Here is a 23671-nt window from a genome sequence, read left to right on the forward strand (position 1 = left end):
TTCTGACTGGACGTTCAGGAACGCCCATCAGAAGGAGCGGGATCGCCCGCGCAGTGGCGTGATCCCGATGCGCCCGTGTCACCCGGACATGGCGCATCTCGGATCGGCAGGAGGGCTCTGTGATTGGCCCTCCTGATCACATGATGGCCGTGTCTAATCACAGCCGTCATGTGATGTAAACAAACAGCCGGTTGCTAGGCAATCGGCTCTCCTCTCCTCACATGGAAGTCGTCGCTGAGGAGAGGAGAGCAGATCGCTGCAGCCGGCTGGTGATCAGTGAGTATGAGCTGTTTTCTACAGCTTTTTACTCACTGATCACTAGTCTAGTGTAAACACACATGTCCCCACACATGTCCCCAAAACACACATGTCCCCAAATAATAAAAACACATGTCCCCACATATGTCCCACTAAAATCACATGTCCCAATGATTATCTGCACACATATGTACGTGATCATTTGCGTACATATGTCCCTGATCACACAAACCAATTATTATACACTTAACGGAATTTTTTTTACCACAAACATGTAGCAGAATACACTTTGGCTTAAATTTACGACAAAATTTGATTTCATCGGATTTCTTTTAAAATAGAAAGAAGAAAATATTGTTTTTTTTCCAAATGTCCTCTTTTTTTTGCGCTTATATCACAAAAAAATAAAAAACGGAGTCATGAATAAATACCACCAAAATAAAGCTCTATTTGTGTGAGCAAAAGGATAAAAATTTCATTTGTGTACAGTGTAGCATGACCGCGCAATTGTCACTGAAAGTGCGAGAGCGATGAAAGCTGAAAATTGGGCTGGGAAGGAAGGGGGCGAAAGTGCCCGGTATTGTAGTGGTTAAAAAAAAAAATACCGTGTGACATAAAATATTGCAACAATCACCGTTTTATTCTCTAGAGTCTCTGCTAAAGAAATATATATATATAATGTTTGGGGGGTTCCAAGTAATTTTCTAGCAAAAAATATGGGATTTTAACTTGTAAACACCAAATGTCAAAAATAGGCTTAGGCCGCGTACACACGGGCGGATTGTCTGTCCAACTTAGTCCGCTGAACCGTGTTTCAGCGGACAATCCGCTCGTGTGTGGGCTTCAGCGGACTTTTTCAGCGGACAGTCTGGCGGACTAAGTCTTTCGGAATTTCCGTAATACAGTCCGTCCAAACTTGGTTTTGTCCGTCCAAACTTGGTTTCAGCGGACAGTCCGCTCGTGTGTAGGCAAGTTGGACGGACTAAGTATGGCGCATGCTCAGAAAGGATTTACACGGCCGAAGGTTGCATTGCAGTGTATTGGACGTCGTTTTTCTAGTCCCGTCGTACGTGCTGTACACGTCATCGCGCAAGATTTCAGCGGACTGTCTGTTCATCGTGTGTGGTCAAGTCCGTTCATTCAAAATTTGGACGGACTGTCTGTCGGATTGTCTGACGAACTTAGTTGGCCAGACAATCCGCCCGTGTGTACGCGGCCTTAGTCATGAAAGGGTTAAAAAAAAAAAAAAGTCATCGGTTGCAGCCCGCACAGCTTCGCTTCCAATGGTAATGGAGCGAAGCTCTTACTTGATGAGATGATTTCTGGAAGGTAATACGGTGAAGATGTTTTTTTTTTCGATACCCCCCATGGAACAACAAATGGTGTAATGGGGAGAACCTGACTGAGCGAAGATTCGGCGATAGATTTTTTGTTTACCCCTTCATAGATCAATGAGGATAGATAACGTGCCGGGCCGTTCATCAGGCTCATCACAGCCCACGTCTTCAACGCATTGATCTTACTTAGAATCACACAATTCCCCTTAATTGGACAATCTGCTAAACCTCAGTAAGACGGACAGTGGGGTGTTGCGGAAATTGGAGGAAGACGAGATCGGCAACGTGTGCAACATTTTTAAAACTTTATGTTGTGTCTGGTCACCCCATTCACCTCCCAATCCGACTATAAAGAATAAAATGTAGATGGAGTCCTTGCCCAACCAACACTGCCCCTTTTTTTTTTTTTGCATTGAATGCAGCGCTGCACAAACTCATGTTCAAATAAAAAAAAAATGCAGGAAAAAAGGCTGTGTTTGACCCGCCTGCAATGCCAATACAGTAAAACCTTGGATCATAATTTGCTCCGGAAGCATGCTTGTAATCCAAAGCACTTGTATATCAAAGCGAAGTTCCCCATAAGAAATAATGGAAACTCAAATGATTCGTTCCACAGCCATTTATTCATAGGTCCTTCAGTTTATAGTCCATAGAAAAAAAGATTATAGCAATGTGACCGGGTTGTGTAACCATAAAATGTTCATCCACAAATGGAAGACTGCACAAAGGGGATTAGAAGTAAAATCCAGCAGGAGCTCCAGAGCATAAAAGAGAAGAGAGGGCGTCTCTAAGCCCTTGTACACACGGTCGGACATTCCGACAACAAAATCCATCGGATTTTGTCCGAAACTGTTGCATACACAAAGTTGTCAGAAAATCCGATCGTACTTAACGTGATGACGTTATTTTGTTAGGATGGGACTACGTTCAGGCTAGTAGCCAATAGCTTTGGTGTAGGAATTTGATCTGAGCATGCGTGGCACTTTGTCCGATCGGAATTCTCTACACCTGATCGGATCATGTTGTCGGAAAATGTTATAGCCCAGCTGGAAAACTTGGTCCGTCGGATACTCCGTTGGAAACAGTCCGATGGAGCCCACACACTGTCAGATTATCCGACAACGCGGTCCTATCGGACATTGTCCATCAGAATGTCCGACCGTGTGTACAAGGGCTAAGTGTAGCAATATGGTTACATTAAAGTACGACATTTAGCAACTCACATGGTTGATGATTTAAAACAGGCACATACAAGCCCTTGTACACACGGTCGGAGATTCCGTCAGAATGTGTCCTATTGGACCGTTTTGTCGGATAATCCGATTGTGTGTGGTCTGCATCGGACTGTTTCCGTCGGAATATCCGTCGGACCAAATTTTCCAACTTGCCGGAAATATTTTCCCACAAACTGCTCCGATCGGACATACTCCGATCATGTGTAGAGAATTCCGATCGGACAAAGTGCCACGCATGCTCAGATCGAATTCCTACATCAAAGCTATTGGCTACTAGCCTGAACGTAGCCCCATCGTAACGAAATTACGTCATCACGTTCTGAAAGATCAGATTTTCCGACAACTTTGTCCGACCGTGTGTATGCAACAGTTTCAGGCAAGATCCGACGGACAAAATCCGACGGATTTAGTTGTCGGAATCTCCGACCGTGTGTACAAGGACTAAGTATGCTGGCATCCGGGGTAAAGCCGTCCACATAGACCATCCTCTGCACTGTCAGTCTGCAATCATGACCGGGAAGACTACCCTGCAGTAGAGCGATCTGAAAGTGAGGCTTGAACCCCGGATGCCTGCATATTTAGATGTGCCTGATTTAATCATCAACCATGTGAGTTGCTAAATGCTGGACCTTCATTAAAAGTAACCGTATTACTACACTTATAGGCGCCTCTCTTCTCTTTTATACTCAGTTGTGACGTGAAGCTACTTGTATATCAAGTCAAAAATTATTGAAAAATGTTGCTTGTTGAAAAACGCTCTCAGACCAAGTTACTCTCAAATCAGGATTTTACTGTACATCCAAATAGGACCTGTTGCAAAATGCAATGCAAAGCTGGTCAAACATAACCCCAGAACTGTCAATTGATATATATATATATATATATATATATATATAGGCGCATCTCAGAAAATCTGAATATCGTCAAAAAAGTTAATTTATTTCAGTAATTCAATTCAAAAAGTGAAACCCACAGATTCTCTATGGGGTTTAGGTCAGGCGAGTTTGCTGGTCAATCAAGCACAGTGATACCACGATCAATAAACCAGGTATTGGCATTGTGATTGGGTTGCCACCTGTCCAGGATTCACCTGGACAGTTCGGGTTTGGAATCATGCACCCGGGTTTCAGACTGCCTGAAACCCGGACACATTATTCAGACCGGACTATGGCTTCCCAGCAGGTTTGCTGGCTGTAGTTGGCTAAGCTGAGAGTGTCTGTTCCACACTCTAAGCACTAACAACACTAACAATTCTCCCACCTCCCCCACCCCCCACACCGACAGGAGAGGAGAGAAGACTCAATCTGCTCCTCTTTCTCCCCCCCCCCACCCCTCTGTGTCTGCCCACACTCCAAATCCTCGCAAATCCTCGGTGCTGTGCCTCAGAAAAGGATAGTGGGGGCCAGAAATTGGAAGTCCAGCAGCCTCAGATACATCTGGATGAGAGGTGCTGACTGGCAAGGGGTGAGTGAGCTCACCATCCATCCCTGTCTGTGACTGAAGTCTCCCCCTTCTCTCTTCTGCCTCTGAGTGAGTACACAAAGGTAAATCAGGGTTCTCAGAGCACTCCTTACATCAGAATTCCCCTTTACACCAGAGGCCACAGTGTTCCCCCCTTACATCAGAGTCCTCTCCGTACATCAGAGTTCTCAGTGTTCCCAACCCCCCCCCCCCCGTAAATCAGGGATCCCAGAAGATTCCGTAGAGTCCCCAGAGTTCTACCTTACATCAGAGTCTGCAGACTTACAGTGAAAGAGAATTCTGTGAGTTCAGATGTAAAAGGGGAACTCTGTGGACTCTGATGTAAAGGGGGACTCTTGTTATTAACATCATATGATTAGAAATATTATTTAATAGCAAAATATATGTATAGTTTATACTATTAAAAAAAAATTGCTGTGCGCCGCTAAAGTGTTCTGGTTGGATTTGAAGAAAAGGTGGCAACCCTACAGTCCTGACTGTGGAAAATGTAGCACTTGGAAATGAAGGTCCCAGAGTCTGGAGGAGGAGTGGAGAGGCACAATATCCAAGTTGCATGAGGTCCAGTGCAGTGGCGGCGGCTTCCCTTGCATCACGCCGTGCGTCTCCTCCCTCCTCTGCTCCGTGCGCCTCCTACCTCCTACCTCCTAGGCAGCCAATCGGATCGCCCAGATGGCCCGCTTCCTGATTGGCCGGGAGGAGAACCAGCGTGGCAATAGTGAATATTCATTCGCTACTATCACACAAGCGGGTGTGCTCTGCGCCACAAGACTACCCTTTTTTTGAAGCCTATAATGCCGCGTACACACGGTCGGAATTTCGGCCAGCGAAAGACCGATGAGAGCTTTTCGCTGGAAAATGCGACCGTGTGTACGCTCCATCGGAAATTTTGCTGGCCGAATTCTCACCAGCAAAAGATTGAGAGCGGGTTCTGAATTTTTCCGTCGGGAAAAGTTTTTATCGGAAATTCCGATCGTGTGTAGGCAATTCTGACGCGCAAAAACTCACGCACGCTCAGATTCAACTACGAGACGGAAGCTATTGGCTACTGGCTATTGAACTTGCTTTTTCTAGTCCCGTTGTACGTGTTGTACGTCACCGCGTTCTTGACGGCCAGAATTGGGTGTGACCGTGTGTATGCAAGACAGCTTGAGCGAAATCCCGTCGGAATTCCGTCGGGAAAACCATCAGAGCTTTTTCCGACCAAAATTCCGATCGTGTGTACGCGGCATCAGAGCCTCTGGCTTTAATCACGGATGCATCCGGCACCCCGCATGTAGATTACATAGTAGGTGAGGTTGAAAAAAGACACAAGTCCATCAAGTCCAACCTATGGGATTAGGGGGCCGGATGCATGGATGTAGGGGGGGGGGGGCGGCGCCCCATATTTACAATGGTCCAGTGTGAAGTTTCCACAGTCAGTGATGATTTGGGGAGCCGTGTCATCTGCTGGTGTTGGTCCTCTGTGTTTTATCAAGTCCAAAGTCAGCGCAGCCCTCCACCAGGAAATTCTGATCCCCTCCATGCCACGCCGCATTGATGCAGTAATTCATGCAAAAAAAGCCCCAACCAAGTATTGAGTGTATACTATACTGTACATGGACATCGCTTTCAGTAAGCCAACATTTCTGTACTAAAAATCCTTTTTTTTATTGGTCTTATGTAATACAGTGCAACCTTGGATTACGAGCAAAATCCGTTCCAGGAGAATGCTTGTAATCCATAGCACTCGCATAGTAAAGCGAGTTTCCCCATAGAAGTCAATGGAAACAAAGATAATTCATTACCCATTGACTTTGATTGCATGCAATACCGCATGTGGCCAGAGGTGGGGGGGGGTGCTGGAGAGCCTCGGAAATACTTAGGGACAGCTCGGCCGAACTCGGAAAGGCTTGGAAAGGCTCAGAAACGCTCAGGAACAGAGTATTTCCGAGCGTTTCCGAGTGATCTTGAGTATTTCTGAACAGCTCCGGACCGTTCCGAGTGTCACCAGCATCCCCCCCCCCCCGCACCTCTGGCCAAATGCAGTACTGCGCATCCCATTAGCTTAAATTCTGCTCGTTTTGCGAGACGACACTCGCAAACCGAGTCCGGATTTAAGAAAAAAAATGTGCTCGTCTTTCGAAAAAACGCTTGTTAACCGCGTTACTCACAAACCAAGGTTCCACCGTATTCTAATTTTCTGAGATACTGAATTTGGGGTTTTCACTAGCTGTAAGCCAGAATCGTCAAAATTAAAAGAAATAAATGCTTGAAATATAGAAATATATCACTCTGTGTGTAATGCCTCTATATAAAATATATGAGTTTCGCTTTTTTAAATAAATTACTAAAATAAATGAACTTTTTGATGATATTACAATTTTATCAGATGCACATGTGTGTATATATATATATATATATATATATATATATATATATAAAGATGCACTCTGTAGCACGGGTGGTTAACTTTCTTGATATAGGGGCCCTCACGTTTTGGCCCCTGACACCACCAAAGTGCCACACATAATATTGCTCAAATAAAGCTCAAACACCTTTCTCTGCAGCCTCAGCACACTGAATGGGCGGGAAGTGTTCTGTGCTGAGCGGCTTCCTGTTAAATCACAAACTGAAGCATAGTAAACAGTTTACTACACTTTAGTGATGAATGAGCACAGTATTTGAGTGTGTTCACTTTGTTCATTTAAAAAAGGAAGGCGCTGGTAAATGACATATTTACTAGCCCCTTCCCCCACTCTCCATCCTGAAACATCCCCTGCAGCAGAGCAGTTGGGGGGGGGAAAGGAGAGAAGCCAGCAGCACTGTTGGGGGGGGGGGGGGGCAACACAGGGGAAGCCCAGGGAGTAGGGAGAAATGGCACCGGATGTAGTGATTAGGGTGTGCCCATGCACACCTGGCATACCCCTCCCGCACACGTCTATGATAATGCTACAGAAATCTGCAGACATGCAACAGAAGATTGGCAGGGACTGTGAATTTAGGAGTTGTTGGAGATTGGGGGGACATGTCTCAGGAAATGATATACAGTCATATGGAAAAGTAAGTCCACCCAGGGCTTTTTTTCAGAGGGAACATGGTGGTAGGCAGCACTGGCACCTCTAGCTGGGAATGTAGGCAAGGCGTGCTAGATGGGCTATTAGTGCTGGATTCCAGGGATCTATTGTCACTGGGGGGTATAGTGTTGCGGGGGAAGGAAGTCAATTTAGCTGGGGAGGTCTTTTATTGCTAGTGGAGGGTGGGGGGGGGGGGTTGGGTCTATTGTTGCTGGGGCTCTTATGGTGCTAAGGGGGGGGGGGGAACTACTGTCGAGGGGTGGGGGTCTATTGTTGCTGGGGCTCTTATGGTGCTGGGGGGGGAACTACTGTCAAGGGGTGGGGGTCTATTGTTGCTGGTTGCTGTACAGTCTATTGATGCTGTCTGCTGGGGGATCTATTTTTGCTGGTGGGGGTTTATTGCTGCTGGGGTGGATCTGTTGTTGCTGAGGGTGTATTTTGTTCTTGGGGAGAAATGTTGTTTCCAGTGGAGTTTATTGCTGCTCTGGAGGATCTTTTGTTGCTGGGCCGAGGGGGGGGGGGGCCTCAGAAAGAAAGTTGTGGACACCTATGACTCTAACAAGAGTTTTCTGAAGATTGCCAAATGATTAAAATCACGGTTAGGAAAATAATCTATACAGCGCCTTGAAAAAGTATTCATACCCCTTGAAATTTTCCACATGTTGTCATGTTACACCCAAAAATGTAAATGTATATTATTGGGATTTTATGTGATAGACCAACACAAAGTGGCACATAATTGTGAAATGGAAGGAAAATGATAAATGGTTTTCAGATTTTTTTTTTTACGAATAAATATGTGAAAATTATGGGGGGGCATTTGTATTCAGCCCTCTTTACTCTGATGCCCCTAACTAAAATCTATTGGAACCAATTTCCTTCAAAAGTCCCCTAATTAGCAAATAGAGTCCACCTGTGTGTAATGTAATATCAGTATAAATACAGCTGATCTGTGAAGCCCTCAGAGGTTTGTTAGAGAACCTTAGTGAAGAAACAGCATCATGAAGGCCGAGGAACACACCAGACAGGTCAGGGATAAAGTTGGGGAGAAGTTTAACCACTTCCCGCCTGGCCTATAGCAGAATGACGGCTGGGAAGTGGTTCAGTTATCCTGACCAGGCGTCATATGATGTCCAGAAGGATAAGCAGCGATCGCGCTCACGTGGGGGTGAGCAGCATGGGGAATGATGGTGTGGTATGTCAATCTGAGACACCGCATCTCCGATCTAGGTAAAGAGCCTCTGACAGAGGCTCCAATCACAGCTGATCACAGTGTAAACAGTGTATTGGCGTTCCTCTACTCGCGCTGACATACGCGAGTAGAGGAGAGCCAATTGACTTCTCTCTTGACAGGGGGGGTCTGCACTGATTATCAGTGCAGACCCCCTGAGGATACCCACCCAGGACCACCAGGGATGCCCACCCATGGCCACCAGGGATGCCTACCCATTACTATCAGGAATACCCACCCATGACCACCAGGTAAGCCCACTAGAACCCACCAGGGATGGCAATCATTGCCCATTAGGGATGGCACTCTGTGCCCATCAGTGATGCCTGCATATCAGTGCCATCTATCAAAGCCCACCAGTGCCCATCGGTGCTGCCTATATGTGACCTCCAGTGCCACCTATCAGTGCCACTTATAAGTGCCCATCAGTGCCACCTATGAGTGCCCATCATTGCCCATCAGTGCCACCTATGAGTACAAAGTTTCAAGACAGAAACAAAGAAAAACTTGTTTTCTTCGTTCTTTTTTTATTTGTAGTGCATGACCGTGCAATTGTCATTCAAAATATGAGAGTGCTGAAAACTGAAAATTGGTCTGGGCAGGAAGGTGCATAAGTGCCCTATATTGAAGTGATTAAAGCAGGGTTAGGTTTACAAAAACATCCCAAGAGTATGGGCACAACTGCATACCTACCAAGAAATGGCCGTTCACCTAAACTGACCGGCCGGGCAAGGAGAGCATTCATCAGAGAAGCAGCCAAGAGGTTCATGGTAACTCTGGAGGAGCTACAGAGATCCACAGCTCAGGGGGGAGAATCTGTCCACAGGACAACTATTAGTCGTCTCTCCACAAATCTGCCCTTTATGGAAGAGTGACAAGAAGAAAGACATTGGGGACAGAAAGTCATAAGAAGTCCGGTTTGCAATTTGTGAGAAGCCATGTGGAGGACACAGCAAACATGTGGAAGAAGGTGATCTGGTCAGATGAGACCAAAATTTTATTTTTTGGCTTATAAGCAAAATGCTGTGTGTGGCGGAAAACTAACACTGCACATCTCCCTGAACACACCATCCCCACCGTGAAACATGGTGGTGGCAGCATCATGTTGTGGGGATGCTTTTCTTCAGCAGGGACAGGGAAGCTGGTCAGAGTTGATGGGAAGATGGATGGAGCCAAATACAGGACAATCTTAGAAGAAAACCTGCAAAAAAACTGGAGACTTGGGCGGAGGGTCACCTTCCAGCAGGACAACGACCCGAAACATACAGCCAGAGCTACAATGGAATGGTTTCGATCAAAGCATATTCATGTGTTGGAATGGCCCAGTCACAGTCCAGACCTAAATCCCATTGAGAATCTGTGGCAAGACTTGAAAATTGCTGCTCACAGACGCTCTCCATCCAATCTGACAGAGCTTGAGATATTTTGCAAAGAAGAACGGGCAAAAATTTCTCTCTCTAGATGCAAAGCTGGTAGAGACACCCCCAAAAAGACTTGCAGCTGTAATTGCAGAGAAAGGGGGTTCTACAAAGTGATTCACGCCACATTTTTCAGATATTTATTTTTAAAACATTCTGAAAACCATTTATCATTTTCCTTCCACTTCACAATTATGTGTCACTTTGTGTTGGTCTATCACATAAAATCTCAATAAAATACATTTACGTTTTTGGTTGTAACATGACAAAACATTTCAAGGGGTGTGAATTCTTTTTCAAGGCACTGCAAGTGCCACAAATGTCAAATCATTGCTAATTTGTCTAAGATTGGCCGGCCCTGCAAATTACGACAGAAAAAGAGTTGGCTGTTTGATTTTAAAGGAAATCCTAAGAATCCAAAAATGTAATTTAGAGATGTTCAGTTAACTCATAGGGTAAAAGTGCATGCATCTACACTCAGAAAGAGATTGCACCACTTTGACCTACAAGAGAAGTGTATTGAGAAAAAGCCTTTGCTGTCTAAAAAAAAAACATTACAGCGAGATTACATTTTTCCTTTGAACATACAGGCAAAGACCAGGACTTCTGGAAGAATGTGCCAAAGACTGATCAATCAACAATAGAGTTGGTTGGTCACAGTAGACATCTTTGCCAAAGAATGAAGATGGTATTTCAGAAGAACCTCATACCAACTGTGAAGCATAGTGGTGGAAATTTTATGGTTTATTAGCTGCCTCAGGCTAGGTTCACAAATGTCCAGCTTTGGTATGTAGTCCGGAGCGATTTTGTTTCACCGGTTCAGGTGCGAATTTTTACTTGAGTTCGCACCTAAACCAGACCCCAAATCGTGCAGGGCCTTTTCCAGAAGCGGACCGGAGCCACCCCGCACATGCGTGAACCGGCTCCATTAAAAGCTGGTTCTGATTCACGTGTTATGCGCATATATGTGAAACGAGCCTTGGGTCCTAGGCAGCTCACAGTCATCTAAACATTCTGCAACAGATCAAAGTGTGCTTGATGAGAATGTGAGGCCATCTGTCCAAAAGCTGAAGTTGAACCAGAAATGAGTCTTTTAGCACGCCACATAATAATCTGAATAAAAGAGCCACCACATCAGCGCTAAAGTGATGTAAGATCTTGCTAATGTGGACAGCCCAGGGGTGGTGGTCTCCTTAGACACCAAAAAACCGTTTGAGCCTGTGGAAGGGGATTACTTCTGGGTTGTCCTCCACAAGTTTGGCTTTGGGACTCAGTTCATCTAGTAGCTGCACCTGCTTTATTCTGCCCCAACAGCCAGATTCCGTACTAACAACACAATATCTGCTCCCTTTCTCCTTCACAGGGAAACGAGACCGGGTTGTCTCCTCTACCCCAGATTATTTGCCCTTACCATGGAAACCCTAGCTGCCCAAATCTGTGCCACAGATACAGTAAAGGGTATCAAAGTTGGACCAATTGAGGACAAAATAACTATATTTATATGTGGAGGATAACCTATTATATCTTGGAGATACGTCCTCATTTTTCAAGCAGCATGACAACTAATGCCGCGTACACACAATCAAATTGTCCGGCGTACTTAGTCCGCCGGACCGCATTTCGCCGGACAATCCGATCGTGTGTGGGCTTCAGCAGACTTTTTCAGCGTAAAGTCCTGCGGACTTATGCCGCGTACACACGAGCGGACTGTATGGCGTACTTAGTCCGTCATACAATCCGACGGACAGTCCGTCATACTTTCCACTGAACGGACTTGACCACACACGGATACCCAAACAGTCCGACGAAAGCTTGCGCGATGACGTGTACAGCACGTACGACGGGACTAGAAATAGGAAGTCCAATACACAGCAAAGCACCCTTCCGCCGTGTAAATCCTTTCTGGGCATGCGCCATTCTTAGTCCGTCGAACTAGCATACTGACGAGCGGATTGTCCGCTGAAACCAAAGTACGACGGACAGAATTTTGAAAAATCCGAAATTCTTAGTACGCCGGACTGCACGCTGAAAAAGTCCGCTGAAGCCCACACACGAGCGGACTGTCCGCTGAAATGTGTTTCGACAGACTAAGTACGCCATACAGTCCGCCCGTGTCTACGCGGCATTAGAAAGTAGTTTTGCAGCCCAATCTTTCCGCCGGACTTGGGTTTCAGCGGACAATACGTTCGTGAGTATGCTAGTCCGGCGGACTAAGAATGACACATGCTATGCTCAGTAGCAAGTACGAAAAGGAAGCTATTGTCTACTGGCTATTGAACTTCCTTTTTCTAGTCCCGTCGTACGTGCTGTACGTCATCGCTCTAGCAATCGCCGGACTTTCCGTGTGTCCGTGTGTGGCCAATTCCGCTCGGTAGAAAGTCCGCCGGACTATCCGCCGGATTGTTTGCCGGACTAAGTACGCCGGACAATTCGATCGTGTGTACGCGGCATTAGGCTCCTTTCACATGAACGTTCCGATCGGGGTAAACCTGTCAGTTTTTCAGGTGGACCCGATCGGAAACCTCCATTCTTCTCTATGGAGTGGTGAATGTCAGGGGATATGTGTCCATTGACGCCTGCAGGCATCTGATCCAGTACGCTAAAAAACGGACGGATGGGGATTGTCCAGCGGATTGGATGACAGTTGGAAGGAAATCACCTCCCCATAGAGAACAGTGGGCTGATGCAAAGTGGACATGGACCTATCATGCGCCTGCTCAGCAGGGATCAGAAGAGAGATGATACCGTGTCAAAGGGACCTAATAGATACATTTGGCACTTTCTATGGCAGGGATATGCAATTAGCGGACCTCCAGCTGTTGCAGAACTACAATTCCCATGAGGCATAGCAAGACTCTGACAGCCACACGCATGACACCCAGAGGCATGATGGGACTTGTAGTTTTGCAACAGCTGGAGGTCAACTAATTGCATATCCCTGTTCAAGGGCCTTGGCTATGGAATGCTCTACCAATCAACATCCGCCTGGAAGAAAATCACCTGGCTTTTAGGAAAAAACTCAAGACCTTCCTCTTTTAGCAGATGATCAAAGCTCGCCACAGCGCCTAGAGGCGATTCAGTTCGCATTGTGCGCTATACAAGTATTTCATTCATTCATTCATTCTATGGGATTAGAATTAAATGAGAGAAGACTTTTCTTCTTTCCAATCAGTGCCTCACGCCCCGGGCCGGCTACAAACACCAAATTGTGCGGGGTTGATGAGTTTAAGTATTTAGGGATAAATGTTGGCATTACTATCATGACTTATTTTGATCCTAATTGATCCCCTTTCCTTATATTGTTTGCCCAGAGATGTGACTCTTGGAAATCCCTTCCACTTAATCCAGTTGGCAGAGTCAATGTAATAAAAATGGGTTTCCTACCAAAAATGTTATACCTATGCTGCATTTTTTTATCTTTTCAGTTGAGTATTCTCAATAAAACTTTTCATCTGTAAAAAAAAGTGATGTAAGATAAGAAAAAATATTATGAAAATAAACGAACGCTATTGGAGAAGAAGGACTCGATGGCTCGCATTCTCAATTCAGTGCCCAACAAGAAGGGTGCACCAGCCTCGTGCATTGCTTCAAGCACCATTTATTAATTAAAAAAATATACAAATATACTCACACTGCATGCAGTCATATGACCTTTGTGAGTATATTTGTATTATTTTTTAATAATAAAATGTTGTTTGAGGTAAGACACGAGGCTGGAGAACATAATGATCAGAATCATACTAATAAATTCACCAAATAATGGCTCAATAAAGAAAAAGAGAGAAATAGAGTGTCATAGGCTGCCCCAGTCAAAGATCTGACCTGGTTCTCACTAAATTGGTGTAGGTAAAATTAAAACATTCAGTTCATGCAAGGAGACCCGCCAACATCTGGCACATGAAGTAATTTTTCATGCATTAATAGTCAGAGACTGGTGGGCAATAATACAAAATCCCTACAGGAAAGCCATTTCTGCTAATGGGGGGCAATACCAGCTTTGGTGCCAAAGGGTTTACTTAGATCTCGTGCAGGCAAGTCAAGTTCCTCCACCCCAAACTCGCTCATCCTTGTCTTTATGGGCTTTTCTTTGAGGAACTGGTGAATGTCATGTTGGAACAGGAAGGGACCATCCCCATAGCATGAAATTGTCCAAAATGTCTTGGTATCCCGACGCCTTAAGAGGTCCTTTCACTGGAACTAAGGAGCCCAACCCCTGAAAAACAACCCCACGCCATAATCCCCCCTCCATCAAATGATTTGGGCCAATGGATGAGCGAGTTTGGGGTGGAGGAACTTGACTGACCTGCACAAAGTCCAGACCTTCAACCCAATAGAACACCTTTGGGGTGAATTATAGCTGAGACTGTGAGCCAGATCTTCCCTTACATTGGTGATTAGTGAGAAGAATGTTCCTTACATTGGTGATCAGTGGGAAGAATATTCCTTACATTGGTGATCGGTGGGAAGAATGTTCCTTACATTGGTGATCAGTGGGAAAAATGTTCCTTACATTGGTGGTCAATGGGAAGAATGTTCCTTACATTGGTGATCAGTGGGAAGAATGTTCCTTACATTGGTGATCAGTGGGAAGAATGTTCCTTACATTGGTGATCAGTGGGAAAAATGTTCCTTACATTGGTGGTCAATGGGAAGAATGTTCCTTACATTGGTGATCAGTGAGAAGAATGTTCCTTACATTGGTGATCAGTGAGAAGAATGTTCCTTACATTCGTGATCAGTGGGAAGAATGTTCCTTACATTGGTGATCAGTGGGAAGAATGTTCCTTACATTGGTGATCAGTGGGAAGAATGTTCCTTACATTGGTGATCAGTGGGAAGAATGTTCCTTACATTGGTGATCAGTGAGAAGAATGTTCCTTACATTGGTGATCAGTGAGAAGAATGTTCCTTACATTGGTGATCAGTGAGAAGAATGTTCCTTACATTGGTGATCAGTGAGAAGAATGTTCCTTACATTGTTGATCAGTGGGAAGAATGTTCCTTACATTGGTGATCAGTGAGAAGAATGTTCCTTACATTGGTGATCAGTGAGAAGAATGTTCCTTACATTGGTGATCAGTGGGAAGAATGTTCCTTACATTGGTGATCAGTGAGAAGAATGTCCCTTACATTGGTGATCAGTGAGAAGAATGTTAGCTAAAAAGATCAATGGTATCAGTGAGAACTTATGTGAGAGGCAGACATTGCTCATTGCCCAAGGAACCCCTACCAACCTCTGGAGGAGCACTAGGGTTCTGTTGAACCCTGGTTGAGAAACTGGAGTCTAAATCTTTAACCCCAGCCCCAGGGCCATGCATGGGCACCCCTGGGCACTGGGCCCCATGATAATCTTGCATTACATCATATTTTCCAACTGTCCTGGATTTGCTGGGACAGTCACAGTCAGGCTTTTTAATAAGCTGTCATAGGATGGCTGTGTCCCAGAAACCAGTACTCTGCCCTCCTGACCTCCCCTGTACTGTATATTTCTGCCTCCCCCTGCACTCTGCCCTTTGAGTCGATTAGTCTTCAATTTATGGCATTTTTTTTCTCATTGTTTAAAAGTTGATTTTTTATTTTTTTTTATCAATTAACATTTTTTATTAGCTGTTTCAATAACGTTAACAATACATAGATGTAAAGGAGTCAGTGAAAGCAAGTGCAAACACAAAACAACGCGCAATCTGTAAACCGTTCGCATTCTGTAAACCGTTTGCGTTAGCGGTTCGTGATATGGTCCAACTTCTCTTAAAAGTTGATTTTATTGAAAGTACAAATCAATACATTTTTAAGTCTATCAACTATTTATACTTTTCATTCTTGTGAGTAGGCGTCCTTTCATCCAAATGTTAAAAAACAATGGCTGTTGTTCACAGATATTTTGAACATATTATAACATATTTATACAAAAATATTTTCTTCTCATAGCTAGAAACTTTTTAACCCACATCTCTACAAAACCAAATTGTATCTGTCATGTCATTTGTTTTAGACCTATGCATAGACCATGCGAATTTGGCAATTTCATCTAGAATAATGATCCGTTCCATTAAGCAAAGGAATGGAATCCCTATATAATTTATATTGGATATAGAGAACTATAGATCACAATAAGATGCATATATAAATATTAAAACATCGTTTCAGAGATTCTGGAGCTCATTCATCTGTCATGTTTAGCGATAAAATCTAAAAGTGGAAGGGGGCGACAGACATGGGGTTCATTTTCTAAAGGGATGAGCAATTTCTATTCCTTTAGTAAATCGGCCCCACCAACTAAAACTACCAAATAAAACTATGCCCCGACATATCCTTTCTCATCCTGGGTTCTGTGGTACCCTAGGGTTCCTGCAGAAGTTGTTCAGGGTTCCTTGAGCAATGATCTGTTTTTGCCTTTCAGATATGTTCCCCTTGACACCCATGATGTTTTTAGATATCTGTAAAGGAAACCTCCTTCCTACATAAGAGGCATTCTTCCCATTGCCCATTAGTGTAAAAGAGCAACCAAAGACCAACTTTTCTCAATCATGATTCTCAACCTAGAATTCCTCCAGAGGTTGTTAGGGGTTCCTTGAGCAGTTATCTGTTTTTGCTCTTTAGATACGTTATAACCACCATAGGTGTGTGCACAGCGTGTGCCGAGTGTGACTGGGCACACCCTAATTACCCCATTAGCATTATCACTCTGTGTGTCGCAGGGAGAAGATCGGAAAGATCTTCCTCTTACCGGCTCTGCCAAAAGAGAAGTGCTTACGACCTTCTCTTTCACTGTGCTGGCAGGGAGATCAATGTGCCGGGACCATATATATATATGTAGACAAACACACACAGTCACACGCACGTGTGTTTGAGCTTCAGGGTGCACACTCTAATGCAATAGGCTGCGCATACTTATGGCTACAACTGACACCAATGATCTTTTTAGATGAACCACCAATGTAAGGGGCATTCTTTCCACATACCACCAATGTAAGGGACATTCCTCTCGATGACCACCAATGTAAGAGGGATTTTCTTGCTGACCGCCAATCTAAGAGGCATTCTTCCCACTGGCCATTAATGTAAATGGGCCTTTCCCCCAATGATCATCAATGTAAAGTGGTCTTTCTCTTAGAACAAACTTACTCAACCAAGGTTGTGTGGTACCCTAAGGTTCCTCCAAATGTTGCTAGGGGTTCTTTGAGCAGTGAACTATTTCTGCCTTTCAGATACATTCCCACTGGCACTAATGTTCTTAAGGGGAGCATCCTTGCTCTCGATCACCAATGTAAAGGGCATTCTTCCCATTGACCATCAATGTACGGAGGGCCTTCTCCAAATAACTATCACTGGAGTTACTTTACTAAAGTCAAATAGACTATGAGGTGAATTACTAAAGGCAAAGACTGGGAACATTGCAAAGTGCAGTTGCACTCTGCAAGAGCAGTTGCTCCAGAGCTTAGTAAATGAGGAGAAGCTCTGCTGACTTCCACCATCCAATCATGTGCAAGCAAAAATGCTGTTTTTTCAAATTTCCTTGCACACAATTGGTGATTTTTTTGCAAAGTGAAGCTTTACATTAATTACTAAGCCCTGGAGCAACTGCACTTGAAAAGTGCACAGTTTATGTGCCTTTAGTAAATTAACCCTTGTATGTCTTGTATTGTTTTCCTACAATTCTAAGTAGTTTCTATGTACGGCATTCTTGTTGCACATTAATATTCTAGAGTGGTTTCTACTTCCTTGCTTTACTGCAAAGTGACCTAAAAGAGTCAAAGCAAAGCAAATTGTAAATGATAGAGGCTACTGGGAATTATGGTCACCTATGATCTCCAGCCATAAAAAGGGTTCTTTACCATAAGAGCTGTAAAAATGTGGAATTGTCTTCTACAGGAACTAGTTCTAGCCAACGGTGTAGATTGGTTTAGGATAACGTTGGATTCTTAGTTACACAGCTTTATATTTCATAGAAGAATGTTAATTAAGTGATGTTTCCATCTGACAATGGGGGTTCAGAAGGACGACAGATAGAGATATTTGTGGAAGGGGCATACAATAACGGCTAATCCAGCTAGAGACTTAGAGGACATCAACCCAATCAATTATGGTCAGAAGAAGAAAGATAGGTTTTAAAACAGCCTTTCTCAACCTTTTCAACACAGAGGAACCCTTGAAATAGTTCTCCGTCTCCGGTCTCAGGGAACCCCTGCAGAATTTTAGAAATCTACAACTCATGATACATTAGTGTGATGGTCAGTGGGAAGAATGGTCCTTACATTGTGTTCATTGGGAAGAGTAACCTCCTTACAGATAGCTAAAAAGATCAATGGTGTCAGTGGGAACTTATCTGAGACAGAAATTGCCCAATGCTGAAGGAACCCCTAGCAACCTTTGGAGGAACCCTAGGGTTCCATGGAACCCTGTTGAGAATGACTGTTTTAGAAGGATGCTAGGATGATAAGAGCACACTGGACTGGTTTGCAGTAGTGGCTTGCTCTGGATCAACTAAGCTTCCTCCCCCAGGCAACTAGTTTTAGCCAACTCGGTTGTTTTAGAAAAATGGTGGATATGTTCCTAAATGCAGACAATTTAACTAATATTAACATTGATAAGGGGAATATAAGATTACCCTTGGCAATGGTGACCAGCAAGGATTTTTTTTCCCCAGGCGGAGAAAATTTGAGAAAATTGGAGCATGCATTTAGGGCTTCTTTGCCTTCCTCTGGATTAACGATGGGTATAGAGTTCTGTCTACAGAGGTTTTCACGTTATTACCGTATTCTCTTTTTTTATTCTGGTTGAATTATATGGGCTTGTGTCCTTTTTAAGCATGTTTTTATTTAAGTGTATCTTTTTATTCATCTGGGTTATTGCTTAAATTCCAGAGGTATATTTGGATCAAAGAGCTGCGCTCTCTAAATTGTTTTGCAAAACTGTATAACTGTGTAATCATTTGACCTGACCTGCACAGAGCACTTAGGCGTCTCACACTTGGCGATTTGTAATTGCCGCAATTGTGATAAAAATCCCAAATTGTCGTAAAAAAGGCACGATGCACCCTTGGGTGCCATTCATTCTTAATGGCATACCAAATGAGGTGCAACTATCACACAACAAAATCGCACAGCAAACCCACCTTTTAAAAATCGCTCAAAGCTAGTCTCCAAAAAATGAGCAGTCGCTTTTTTTTATCTGACAAACGTGCAGAGGGCAGCCCATTGAAGTTCCCCCTATGTGCGACACGCGGGAATGTGTGTGAATTGCGCAAAAAAAAAAATCATGAGCCAGAACGCTCGTTCCTGCTACGTGAGATGTGAATGGTGCCTAACCAAAATCAACTACCGCACCAATGTCATCGTTCCAAATAAATAGATTTTCTAATTACAAAACTTCTCATGATAGTCTTGCAGACGTTACCATGTTGAAGGCTGCACAAAATGCATTAGCCTCTGTGTCTACTCTTGGACAATAATGATAATTTTAATAACAATAACTATGTATCTATATCAGTTCTGCAGTCTTCTAGTTATTTATTCATATAAACTTTTTCTGAAATATATAATCCCCCCCGCTGCATTGTTCTACGGAGCCACGCTACAGCGATAGAGTTCATCCAGTACAAATGAAGAGGATTTCTCAGATATGATAAATCCATCTAATTGTGTGATACCCGGGGAAAAGAGAGCCAATTATACAGAGTAGAATGTTTATTTTTCTCTAGTTCGAATTTTGCTGTCAAATAAAGGAAATGCTGAGATCTATCTATCTATCTATCTATCTATCTATCTATCTATCTATCTATCTATCTTTCTTTAGAAAAATGCAAACAGACATCCTGTTCTTAGGGTTAGGTCTTTCTTCTACAGTATCTCTTTCTTTCTTTCTTTCTCCCCTGTATATCTATCCACAATATCTTTCTTTCTTTCTTTCTTTCTTTCTTTCTTTCTTACTTTCTTTCTTTCTTTCTTCTCTGTCTATCTATTTATCTATCAAACTATTTTACGATTGTCAACAAATTTTTCTTTAAAAAATGCATACCAACATCCTGTTCTTAGGGTTAGGTCTTTCTTCTACAGTATCTCCTTTCTTTCTTTCTTTCTTTCTTTCTTTCTTTCTTTCTTTCTTTCCTTTCTTTCTTTCCTTCTTTCCTTTCTTTCTTTCTTTCTTTCTTTCTTTCTTTCTTTCTTTCTTTCTTTTCTTTCTTTTCTTTCTTTCTTTCTCCCCTGTATATATATATATATATATATATATATATATATATATATCCACAATATCTTTTTTTCTTTCTTTCTCTCTCTCTTTCTTTCTTCTCTGTCTATCTATTTATCTATCCAACTATTTTACGATTGTCAACAAATTTTTCATTAAAAAATGCATACCAACATCCTGTTCTTAGGGTTAGGTCTTTATTTCTTTCTTTCCAGCATATCTATCTATCTATCTATCTATCTATCTATCTATCTAGTTATTCTAGAAAAAACATAAATACAAAATGTTATTTATTTTTTTCTTCCTTATTTTTTCTTTCTATTTTTCTTTCTTTCTTTCTTTCTTTCTTTCTTTCTTTCTTTCTTTCTTTCTTTCTTTCTTTCTTTCTTTCTTTCTTTCTTTCTTTCTTTCTTCCTTTCTTTCTTTCTTTCTTTCTCTTTCTTTCTTTCTTTCTTTCTTTCTTTCTTTCTTCCTTTCTTTCTTTCTTTCTTTCTTATCTACATAGTTGTCTTTCTTTCTTTCTTTCTTTCTTTCTTTCTTATCTACATAATTGTTTTCTTTCCTTCTTTCTTTTCTGCATATATATCTATCTACAATATATTTCTCTTTATTTCTTTCTCTCTCTCTCTCTCTCTTTCTTTCCTTCTCTCGCTTTCTTTCTCTCCATCCTTCATCATCATTTAGAAAAATCATAAATACGGAATGCATTTTTCTTTCTCTCTCTCTCTCTCTCTCTCTTTCTTTCTTCTCTACACTATCTATCTATCTATCTATCTATCTATCTATCTATCTATCTATCTATCTATCTATCTATCTATCTATCTATCTATCTCTTTCCATAACTTTAATCACTCTTCTCACCCTTCCTCATTCTTTCTTCTTGAAGTCTAAAGTTTTCTCTAGTTATAATCCAGTGGAACACACACACACACACACACACACTCTGTCACTCACACACACAGACAGTACACATAAATACATGGCTCCAGTACACAGTGACAAGTCCCCTGACTGTAAAGTGTGATCTGGTGTGAATCTCTCAGTCTCCCCTTCCCCAGCTTGCTCAGAGTCTCTTGTATTGTCCTGCAGGCAGGGAACAGTCACAGACAGGTAACCCTGTGTCAGGTGGGGGGTCGGGGACATGGTGGGGGGTATTACCTGTATGGTGCAGGCTCTTCTCCTCTGCAGGCAGTTGGCTCCAGTAGTCAGGGACAGGCTGTGAGCAGTGGTGTCTATGCTCGCTCCTCTGTTCTATTCCAGCCTCCTGCCTCCCCCATTTATACCTCCCCTGGCCCAATGATGGAGCTGCCTGTGATGTAATTTGGGGTACGTCTTCATATTTCTCCTCTATATGTTTGATGTCAGAAAAGCAGACTCTAAATAAATCCACATTAACCTCTTCTGCTCCAGAATATATATTTGGTCACCAGGAAATCTGAACTGAGTTTATTGCTTAAAAAAATGACGCAACCCAACGCCAGAGCTAATAAAGGGCTCATAAGAGTAATATTGAACATTGGGAACACAGGGTTCTATTACTGCCTCGCCTAATAAAATCTCTGTCATATTGCAGAGGAGACCCTCGCCCCGTACTAAATTATATCTTCCTCTTCTCTTGGAGGATTATTTAATGAGGCAAAGCAATGAACAATGAAGAAAGGCAAAAATGACATAACTCATAATAACCAATCAGATTTCAGTTTACCAAATTCAGATCAATGAAGAATGACTTCTGCTTGAATGCTGCGAGATATACTGCTTTTCCCACCTCGGTTTCTATGTTTTTAAAACCATTAACAATATGTATCTCTCAATGAAGTTTGTTAAAGGAAATCTAAACCCAAGAACAAAAATGTAACAGGTTGTGGTGGCTGCATCAGTTTCCTTTTTTTCCCCCCTTTATTTTCACATGGTGTCCCTGCCAGTAACGCATTTCCTGTCCTAGGGTGACCACACTCCCCGTACTGTATCAATGCAGAAGTAGTGTTGTCACCTTGGGCAGGGCTACAGACAGTAGGGTTGCCATTTTTTCTTCAAGTCAAACCCGAACACTTTAGCGGCGCACAGCAATTTGTTTTTTTACATATATTTTGCTATTAAATAACATTTCTAATCATATGAAGTTAATAACAAGGGCCCCCTTTTACATCTGAACTCGCAGAGTTCCCTTTCACTATAAGGGGGACTCTGCAGACTCTAATGTAAGGGAGAACTCTGGGGAGTAAGGCATGCTCTGGGAACCATGATTTAAGGGGTAACACAAGGAACTCTGATGTATGGAGAGGACTCTGATGTAGAAACACTGTGACCTCTGGTGTAAATGGGAACTCTGATGTAAGGGGTGACCTGAGAACCCTGACACTCTCAGCTTAGACAACTGCATGCAGCAACCCTGCTGGGAGGCCATAGCCCAGTCCAAATAATGTGTCCCGGTTTCAGGCAGTCTGAAACCCGGACACATGATTCCAAACCCGAACTGTCCGGGTGAATCCTGGACAGGTGGCAACCCTAGGCTACAGAATACCCCCTCTCACCTCATCTCCATAACATGGGTGAGATGTTTTGTAGTTTACAAAGACAACATGGAATTGATAAGATTGCTGAATTAACCCTCTGCACCCTGCTAAACACACTTACATACTTCTAGCAAACCGGAATATTTGGTTCACACATACAGTGTATTATAATACCTGTTCATGCTTGCAAACTGCATGCAAGTAATCTTGGACAATTCTTAGTTCTAACTGATAAGAGGGCAGCACAGGACGTTATAAGCTCACAAGAATTCTGGCAGGATCAACAGTTTTTTCTTATTTTATTTTTTTGCACTTGTTAAACTGATATAACAAACACATATAAGGGTATATTTGACAGACCAAAAAGGAGCAAATACATTATTTTGTTTATGTACACTTTAAAGTGCTTGTAAACTTTACAAGCACTTTAAACTACAGGCAAGCCTATAATTAGGCTTGCCTGTAGCTGCACTGGATATCTCCTAAACCTGCGCGGTGTGGGAGATATCCCTGTATTTGTATGTGCCGACGTCATGCGGCACATGCACACTTAAGCCAACTGAAGCAATGGCAGCACGTGCCGTTGCTTCAGTCGTACTGTGCCGTTCGCGGCGGCTCCCGCGCGCATGCGTGGAAGTGATGTAATCGCGGCTCCAGCCAATCACAGCGCTGGAGCCGTGATACACAGGAGCAAGCTTCGGGCGACATGTCGGCGGCCTGAGAGGGAGACGAGGATGGTTGCGGGGGATTCATTCTCGGGTAAGTAATTCATAATCAGCTAGTATGCTATGCATACTAGCTCATTATGCCTTTATCTTGCAGGGTGTGTTTTTATTTATTTTTTTGCAGGAGGGTTTACTTCCTCTTTAATATTCAACCTTGTGCCATTAAATTGCAAACAAAGGAATTAGGAATGGAGGATTGTAAAATATGTTCATACAGCACCAACCTGT

At 43.1% G+C, this 23671-nt stretch overlaps 1 protein-coding gene across 1 annotated transcript in view; it reads right to left on the reverse strand.

The window, feature by feature from the left end:
- The window catches only part of TRH (thyrotropin releasing hormone), a 40871-nt gene extending 19407 nt beyond the window's left edge, over positions 1 to 21464 (reverse strand). Inside the window, exon 1 of the mRNA XM_077451597.1 lies at positions 21361 to 21464. The gene's annotated coding sequence lies outside the window, so the exon portion shown is untranslated. The remainder of the gene's footprint in view (positions 1 to 21360) is intronic.
- Between the last annotated feature and the right edge of the window lie 2207 nt (positions 21465 to 23671).

The sequence above is a fragment of the Lithobates pipiens genome, unplaced genomic scaffold (genome assembly GCF_037356315.1).
Source record: "Lithobates pipiens isolate NorthernLeopardFrog02 unplaced genomic scaffold, aLitPip1_a1.2 Scaffold_23, whole genome shotgun sequence".
Lineage (NCBI taxonomy): Eukaryota > Metazoa > Chordata > Amphibia > Anura > Ranidae > Lithobates > Lithobates pipiens.